We start from the raw sequence: 10,239 nt of genomic DNA, 5'->3' as shown, positions 1-10,239 counted from the left end.
TTGAACATCCAATCACCAAGAAGTCAATGGAGGGAGCAAGAGAAGCAGGGGCGTGAACTCCAAGAGATGAAACGCCAAAAGCTCTCCTCTCAAGTTGAGGGAGCATCCACTTCTCAAAATCAAGGTTGTTGAGTTCTAACTCTGTGAAAACCTCTATCATTAGGAGCCAATTTTTTGCGTTTTTTTTATTTTGTTTTCTATTTTTAATTTTTTTAGTCTCATCTTATATCTATCTTTGAGTCTTGTTCTTAGTTCATAATTAATAAAATTAAAATTTTATGCCTTAAAGCTATGAACATCCTATGAATCCATCACCTCTCTTAAATGAAAAATGCTTTAATCACAAAAGAACAAGAAGTACAGGATTTCGAAATTTATCCTTGAAACTAGTTGAATTAGTTTGATGTGGTGACAATACTCTTTGTTATCTGAATGAATGCTTGAACAGTGCATATGTCTCTTGAATTTGTTGTTTTGAGAATGTTAAAAAATTTTGTTGGCTCTTGAAAGTATGAGGAAAAAGAGAACTGTTATTGAGGATCTGAAAAATCATCAATTTGATTCTTGAAGCAAGAAAAAGCAGTGAAAAAAAAAGAGAGAAAGAAAGAAAAAGAAAGAAATAAAGTTGTGAACCAAGGCAAAAAGAGTGTGCTTAAGAACCCTGGACACCTCTAATTGGGGACTCTAGCAAAGCTGAGTCACAATCTAAAAAGGTTCACCCAATTATGTGTCTGTGGCATGTATGTATCCGGTGGTAATACGGGAAGACAGAGTGCTTTGGGCCACAGCCAAGACTCATACACTAGCTATGTTCAAGAATCATTATATTTAACTAGGAGAATCAATAACATTATCTGAGTTCTGAGTTCTTATAGATGCCAATCATTCTGAACTTCAAAGGATAGAGTGAGATGCCAAAACTGTTCGGAAGCAAAAAGCTACTAGTCCCGCTCATCTAATTGGAACTATGTTTCTTTGATATTTTGGAGTCTATAGTATATTCTCTTCTTTTTATTCTATTTTGATTTTCAGTTGCTTGGGGACAAGCAACAATTTAAGTTTGGTGTTGTGATGAGCGGATAATTTGTACGCTTTTTGGCATTGTTTTTAGTATGTTTTTAGTATGATCTAGTTAGTTTTTAGTATATTTTTATTAGTTTTTAGTTAAAATTCACTTTTCTGGACTTTACTATGAGTTTGTGTATTTTTCTGTGATTTCAGGTATTTTCTGGCTGAAATTGAGGGTCCTGAGCAAAAATCTGATTCAGAGACTGAAAAGGACTGCAGATGCTGTTGGATTCTGACCTCCCTGCACTCGAAGTGAATTTTCTGGAGCTACAGAAGCCCAATTGGCGCGCTCTCAACGGCATTGGAAAGTAGACATCTTGGGCTTTCCAGCAATGTATAATAGTCCATACTTTGCCCAAGATTTGATGGCCCAAACCGGCGTGGCAATTCAGCCTCAGAATTCCCAGCGTTTAACGCTGGAACTGGAATAAAACTTGGAGTTAAACGCCCAAACTGGCATGAAAGCTGGCGTTTAACTCCAGAAAAGGTCTCTACACATGAAAGCTTCAATGCTCAGCCCAAGCACACACCAAGTGGGCCCGGAAGTGGATTTTTCTGTCATTTACTCGTTTCTGTAAACCTTAAGTTACTAGTTCACTATTAATAGGATCTTTGGACATTGTATCTGTACCTCATGACACTTTACACGTTTCTTTGTGTACCTTCTACAGCATGAGTCTCTAAACCCCATGGTTGGGGGTGAGGAGCTCTGCTGTGTCTTGATGGATTAATGCAATTACTACTGTTTCTTATTCAATCATGCTTGCTTCCATTCTAAGATATCACTTGTTCTTAACCCGGATGAATGTGATGATCCGTGACACTCATCATATTCTCAACTATGAACGTGTGACTGACAACCACCTCCGTTCTACCTTAGATTGAGTAGATATCTCTTGGATTCCTTAATCAGAATCTTCGTGGTATAAGCTAGAACTGATGGCGGCATTCAAGAGAATCCGGAAGGTCTAAACCTTGTCTGTGGTATTCTGAGTAGGATTCAATGATTGAATGACTGTGACGAGCTTCAAACTATTGAAGGCGGGGCGTTAGTGACAGACGCAAAAGAATCAATGGATTCTATTCCGGCCTGATTGAGGACCGACAGATGGATAGCCGTGCCGTGACAGGGTGCGTTGAACATTTCCACTGAGAGGATGGGAGGTAGCCATTGACAACGGTGAAACCCTACATACAGCTTGCCATGGAAGGAGCTTTGCGTATTTGATGAAGAAGACAGTAGGAAAGCAGAGATTCAGAAGATGGAGCATCTCCAAAACCTCAACCTATTCTCCATTACTGCATAACAAGTACTTATTTCATGTTCTTTTGCTTTTCACAATCAACCCTGATAATTTCTGATATCCTGACTAAGATTTACAAGATAACCATAGCTTGCTTCAAGCCGACAATCTCCGTGGGATCGACCCTTGCTCACGCAAGGTATTACTTGGACGACCCAGTGCACTTGCTGGTTAGTTGTGCGAGATTGCAAAAGTGTGATTGCAATTTCGTGCACCAGAAGGTCTGAACATCCACTCTAAGCTTGCTCAGCTTTTGACGAGGAAAGAATTTATCCAAGAAAGCCGTGACCAGCTTATCCCAGGAGTCCAGGCTATCTTTAGGTTGTGAATCCAACCATATTCTAGCTCTGTCTCTTACAGCAAAAGGTAAAAGCATGAGCCTGTAGACTTCAGGATCTACTCCATTCGTCTTTACAGTCTCACAAATCTGCAAGAACTCAGTTAAAAACTGGTAAGGATCTTCGGATGGAAGTCCATAAAACTTGCAGTTCTGTTGCATTAAAGCAACTAGTTGAGGTTTAAGCTCAAAATTGTTGGCTCCAATGGCAGGAATGGAGATGCTTCTTCCATCAAATTTGGACGTTGGTTTTGTGAAGTCACCAAGCATTCTCCTTGCATTATTGTTGTTGGGTTCGGCTGCCATCTCCTTCTCTTGTTCGAAAATTTCTAAAAGGTTATTTCTAGATTGTTGTAATTTAGCTTCTCTTAGTTTCCTCTTCAGAGTCCTTTCAGGTTCAGGATCAATTTCAACAAGAGTGCCCTTTTCTTTGTTCCTGCTCATATGAAAGAGAAGAAAACAAGAAAAGAAGAGGAATCCTCTATGTCACAGTATAGAGATTCCTTTATGTTAGTAGAAGAAGAAAGGGGGGAAGAGTGAAGAAGAATGGGTTCGGATTTTCAGATGAAGAGAGGTGAAGAGAAGTGTTAGTAAATAAATAATTAAATAGAATAAGAAAAGAGAGGGAGAATTCGAAAATTAATTTTGAAAAGGGGTTAGTATTTTCGAAAATTAAAGATAAGATATGATTAAAATTAAAATTTAAAACAAAAAAAGAATTTCTGAAAAAGGGATGAGATATTTTCGAAAATTAGAGAGACAAAAGTAGTTAGGTGGTTTTGAAAAAGATAAGAAACAAACAAAAAGTCAAATAGTTAGTTGAAAAAGATATTAAAATCAAATTTGAAAAGATTTAGAAGATAAGAAGTTAGATAAGATATTTTGAAATCAAAATTTGAAAAAGATAAAATTTTGAAAAAAGATATGATAGAAGATTTAATTTTTAAATTTAAAATTACTTACTTCACTAACAAGAAACTACAAGATAAGATTCTAGAACTTAAAGATTGAACCATTCTTAATAAGAAAGTAACAAACTTCAAATTTTTGAATCAATCACATTAATTGTTAGTGAGTTTTCAAAAAATTGATATAAAGATAAGAAAAAGATTTTGAAAATATTTTGAAAAAGATTTTTGAAATTTTCGAAAAAGAGGAAAAATTGGAAAAGATATGATTTTTGAAAAAGATTTTTGAAAATTTGACTTGACTGTAAGAAATAACTAATTTTTAAAATTTTTGACTAAGTCAACTCAAATTTTCGAAAATTATAAGAAAAATAAGGAAAAGATATTTTTTTTTGATTTTTTTGATTTTTTAATGATGAGAGAGAAAAACACAATTATGACCCAAAACATGAAAATTTTGGATCAAAACACATCATGCATGCAAGAACACTATGAATGTCAAAATGAACACCAAGAACACTTTGAAGATCATGATGAACATCAAGAACATAATTTTGAAAAATTTTTGATGCAAAGAAAACATGCAAGACACCAAACTTAGAAATCTTTAATGCATGGACTCTAACAAACAAAAAATGCATATGAAAAACAACAAACAACACAAAATAAGAAAACATCAAGATCAAACAAGAAGACTTGTCAAGAACAACTTGAAGATCATGAAGGACACCATGAATGCATGAATTTTCGAAAAATGCAAGAAAAAATTTTAAAAGCATGCAATTGACACCAAACTTAAAAATTGACTCAAGACTCAAACAAGAAACACAAAATAATTTTTTATTTTTATGATTTTATTAATTTTTTTGGATTTTTATTAATTTTTTTTTGAAAATATTTTTGGAAAAACGAAAAAGAAAAGAAAATTTTGAAAAAGATTTTTGAAAGATTTTGAAAAGAAAATTACCTAATCTGAGCAACAAGATGAACCGTCAGTTGTTCAAACTCAACAATCCCTGGCAACAGTGCCAAAAACTTGGTGGACAAAATTGTGATTCATTTGTTATTGTATTTTTTAAAATTCATTGCTTTTTATTTCCCTGGCAATGGCGCCAAAAACATGATGCCAATACCATGGTTCACAACTATGTGTGGTCACAACTCCGTTCAACTTAACCAGCAAGTGTACTGGGTCATCCAAGTAATACCTTACGTGAGTAAGGGTCGATCCCACAGAGATTGTTGGTATGAAGCAAGCTATGGTCGTCTTGTAAATCTCAGTCAGGCGGATAATAATTGATTATGGATAAGTTCGATAATTATTAATAAACAGAAAATAAAATAGGATAGAAATACTTATGTAAATCAATAGTGGGAATTTCAGATAGGCGTTTGGAGATGCTGTGTTCCTCTTGAATCTCTACTTTTTTTATTACATTCATCCAATTCTTCTTACTCCTTTCCATGGCAAGCTGTATGTAGGCCATCACCGTTGTCAATGGCTACATCCCATCCTCTCAGTGAAAATGGTCCTATGCTCTGTCACAGCATGGCTAATCATCTGTCGGTTCTCAATCAGGTTGGAATAGAATCCCTTGATTCTTTTGCGTCTGTCACTAACGCCCAGCCTTCAGGAGTTTGAAGCTCGTCACAGTCATTCAATCCCAGAATCCTACTCGGAATACCACAGTCAAGGTTAGACTTTCTGGGTTCCCATGAATGCCGCCATCTATCTAGCTTATACCACGAAGATTCTGTTGGGGAATCTAAGAGATATGCGCCCGGCCTAAGGTAGAACGGAAGTGGTTGTTAGTCACGCGCGTTCATAGGTGAGAATGATGATGAGTGTCACGGATCATCACATTCATCAAGTTGAAGTGCAACGAATATCTTAGAATAGGAATAAAAGAGAATTGAATAGAAAATAATAGTAATTGTATTGAAACTTGAGGTACAGCAGAGCTCCACACCCTTAATCTATGGTGTGTAAAAACTCCACCGTTGAAAATACATAAGTGAAAGGTTCAGGCATGGACGAATGGCCAGCCCCCATGGTCTAAGGACTATGCACCCAGAGATCTCTAATACACTAGTAAAAAGTTCTATTTATAATAATCTAGCTACTAGGGTTTACAGAAGTAAGTAATTGATGTATAAATCCACTTCCAGGGCCCACTTGGTGTATGTTTGGGCTGAGCTTGATCTATCCACGAGCTGAGGCTTCTTTTGGAGTTGAACGCCAAGTTGTAACGTATTTTGGGGTTCAACTCCGGGTCGTGATGTGTTTCTGGCGTTTGACTCCAGACAGCAACATGTACTTGGCGTTGAGCGCCACTTTACGTCGTCAATTCCCGAATAAAGTATGGACTATTATATATTGCTCAAAATCTCTGGATGTCTACTTTCTAACGCCGTTGAGAACGCGCCATTTGGAGTTCTTTAGCTCCAGAAAATCTATTTCGAGTGCAGGGAGGTCAGATTCCAACAGCATCAACAGTCCTTTGTCAGCCTCCTATCATAGTTTTGCTCAAGTCCTTCAATTTCAGCCAAAAATTACCTGAAATCACAGAAAAACACACAAACTCATAGTAAAGTCCAGAAATGTGAATTTAACATAAAAACTAATGAAAACAACCCTAAAAGTAGCTTGAACTTACTAAAAACTACCTAAAAACTGCCAAAAAGCATATAAATTATCCGCTCATCACCTCCCTTTTTAGCCTCTTTGCCTCCTCTTTGCCCCCTGGTTTGGTGCTGGCTAGTTTCGAGAGTGCGTCAGCTCGGGCATTTTGTTCGCGGGGTATGTGGCAGATCTTATATTCCCCGATTTGTCCGAGCTGTTCCTTGGTCTTATCCAAATACTTTTTCATGGTGGGATCTTTGGCTTGGTAGCTTGACGAATGAATTTTTGCCGGTATAGAATTTATCAAGTGATCAATCGTAGTATAGTCTAAACCGACGTGAAATCCATCATCAAACAAATCTACAATCTATATCCGAGAGTACTAGTCTCCCGAGTCGTTCTCCCTTGGAATTGCCAAAGTGTGCATCTTATTGATTTAATAAGCCTTGTTGGAATTTCTTGGAGGTTTTAGCAAAGTAATGAGAAACAAACAATCAATTATCAAAAGACTTGGCTTAGGGTTGGCATTAGAAATTCTATCTTTATAGTCCATTCAATGTTGACAACAATTAGGCCTTGCTTCATTTAGTTATCCCCTAAGTATAGAGGAAAATCAAATGACAACAATCAACTTGAGTCACAAGTCCTAGCTCCACCTCATGGGAATCTAGCTTTAGTGCACTCCAAGCCAACTAGCAATCCCTAATTCCAAATCAACTATTGATATAACTATTCAACTTCTTCCAATGACCAAACCCTATGCCAAGTGTAAAAATTCTACTCCATAGCTAGTGTTGACATTTTATCAAACATGTGATGAGCAAAAAAAGAAAGTCATAGTAAAATGAGAAGAAAAGTAGAATTGAAAGTATTGCAACACAAGAATCTAACAACAAGTCTCAAAGAGTAACAATGGAAATCAAATTCTCAAAGTATGGATGAAAACCAAAATTACAAAGTTGAATTCTAGATCTATGAGAATTGATCAATTACAACTACTACTTGGAAGTGGAGAGGAAAATCTATGACATGAACAAAGTGGAGTGAGAATTGTAATGGATCTCACCAAAAAGTCATTGAAAATTCAGAAATTGGATGAAGATGAACCCTAGTGAAAAGCTTGGAATCTCCCTCTTCTTCTCCCAAAAGTGTAACTAACTCTCCTCCAAAAATATCTAATTCTAGAAAAATGAACCAAGTGTCCTTAACCCTTGCTCCTTTGGTCTTCTTAAGCTTTCCCGCCAAGGCATATCCCCAAAAGTGGGATTTTTAACTACCTCCACGCCTAAGTCACGTGACTTCTAAAAAAAAATCATATTCGCGAATCGGCGCGCACGCGCCGTCGAGGCGTCTTGTAAAGTGCGCGGAGGCGTGATGTACGCGTGCGCGTCCATGAAGATCCTGGCTCAGCCGCTACTCAAGCCGGCTCGTGACTTGGCTCTTGGCTTTGGCTTCACGTTGCTCTATCCGCGCGGACGCGCCAGGTGCGCGTACGCGCCCATGCGGAAATTTCCAAAGCTCAATTCTCATGCTTCTTTCCTTTGCACCCGTCTTCCTTCTCTCTTCCGGTCCATTCCTACTCTATATCCTGAAACCACTTAACACACAAGTCATGGCATCGAATGGCCTCAAGAGAAGATTAGAAATGCATCTATTTTAGTGCAAAATAAGCATGTTTTCATTCATGAGGCAAAACTAGGAAAGGAATGCAAACTCTTGTATTCTCCTATAGAAAGTGTGTGGAATCATTAATAAAACCCCTGAAATCAGCACAAGACAAACCCTCAAAATGGGGTTTGTCAACCTCCCCACACTTAGATTCTAGCATGTCCTCATGCTTAGGGAAATGCAAAGAAACACAGAAGACCAAGGGGTTTCAAGAGCATAAGACTCATGAAATGCAACCTACTTATATGCATGCAACTATGACTATTGCTATTATCTACTTGGTTAGGAACAAATCAGCTTTCTTATGACATATGCGAGTACATGGGACACGATGGTGGTCAAAGCATAGGACTTGCCAATTTCTAAGCGTCAAATGCAATATATGCAACTTTGCATGAGGAATGCTCGCGAGAGCCGGGAATCAAAGGATTGAGCATCGAACCCTCACCGGAAGTGTTTGCACTCTAGTCGCTCGGTGCTTGGGGTTGATTCACTCAATTCGCCCCTAATCATGCTTTCTAAGATTTGTTTTTCTTCTAACAATCGACATATATTTCATGCATGCATACAAATATCATGAGGTCTTTTCCTTGGGTTGTAATGAGGCTAGGGTTAAGGTAGGATGCATATTTGGTTAAGTGAGTTTGAAATTTGAATCTTTGATAAGCTTAAACTTCCCACCTAACCTCTGACATCCTATACAATTAAATTCCAACCTAACTACCCATTTCTCACTTTTTCACATACTCATCTATCCCTTTTTGTTTCACAACACTTGTGCATTGATCTTCATTGGACTTTACTTTGGGGCATTTTGTCCCCTTTTATTTCTTTCTCCTTTTTTTTCTTTCTTTTTCTTTCTTTTTCTATATATTTTTTTTCCATATTATTCTTTTTCTTTTTCTTTTGTTTTTGCCATTTTTTTTATATACAGGAATCTCAATGCATAGGGTTTTTACATTTGATCAATACATAAGTATGTACCCAATTCCCAATATTTTCAATACCAATACAAAATTACCCTTTTATTCACCCAATGTCCCAAGGTTCCCACACTTGAATGATACTCACACACTCTAGCCTAAGCTAATCAAAGATCCAAATAAGGACATTTATTGTTTTTCGCTTTAAGGCTTGTAATGTGCTAAAATTAAGAATAAGTGGGTTAATCGTAGGCTCAAATTGGCTAACAAAGGAATATAAAAGGGTTGGCTATTTGGATATGTGAGCTAATGAAATGATGGCCTCAATCATATAAATGCATGTATACACAAAATAATGGACATAAAGAATCAAACAAATCAAAGATTACAATCATAGAAAGAGAATATTGCACACAAGAAGGAGAATAAGTGGTTATAAGATGCAACCACGCAATTAGGCTCAAAACTCACTAGCTTGTGTTCTTAACTCAAACCCATATTCCAAAATATAATTCTTCATGCAATTTTGGCATCAAAGCATTTAAAATTTGCAATGCCCCCACGGTTGCCCCAAGGTATTGGTTTCCTAAGAAAGGATTTCATTGTTCCAACCAAGTAAACTTATCATGCAGATGGTGCCAACTAAAACCTAATCATGCAACCTATCCTAATTTATTCAGATGTTACCTACGGAGATCGGTCGGCCGACCTCCCCACACTTAAAACTTAGCACGGTCCTCCGTGCTATAGGTTAGGCGCAGTGGGTGGTTGAGCTCTGAGTGTCCTACATCTCCAATGTCATCGCTATCTCCGCTTGAAGTTGCGGTGGATGTGGAGATATCGGGTTCTTCCATAGGTGGGGTGACTATGCTTAGAAGTCTCTTCACATGAGCATAACGGTGTTGGTTACGCCTCTCATAACGGTCCAATTTCTTGTGAAGGTCCTCAAGGCGTTGGGTGGCTGATTTATGTGATGTAGATGAAGTGGTAGTGTTGCAAGTTTGTGTGGGTAGTCCAATGTCCTTGGTGGCCTCCGGAGGCTTGAGGCATCTCTTGGTCGGAATTATATCACCATCGACCGGAATTGAGGTTCTCCTATCTTTACCCTCCCGGTTGACGCCGGTTTTCGCAACTAATGCCGTCACTAAAGCGGGGAATGGTAGATTTTCCTTGGCATGAATGCGCCCCATGGATTGGCGGATGGCATGCGAAATGTCGACCGGTTTATCGGTTAAGATGCACCATATCAATAAGGCCAGCTCGGCGGTGATGGATGACCCATGTGTGCTTGGGAGCACATAGTGAGCTAGAATTTGGGCCCATACCGTGGCTTCTTGAGTGAGGTGGCGGACATCTAAACCCTTGGGTCTTTGCTTTATGGTCCACCGAATCCAATATGCGTCGGGTA

This window comes from Arachis stenosperma, chromosome 4, assembly GCF_014773155.1.
Source record: "Arachis stenosperma cultivar V10309 chromosome 4, arast.V10309.gnm1.PFL2, whole genome shotgun sequence".
In the NCBI taxonomy this organism is placed as follows: domain Eukaryota; kingdom Viridiplantae; phylum Streptophyta; class Magnoliopsida; order Fabales; family Fabaceae; genus Arachis; species Arachis stenosperma.
Note: the sequence above shows the minus strand (reverse complement) of the source record.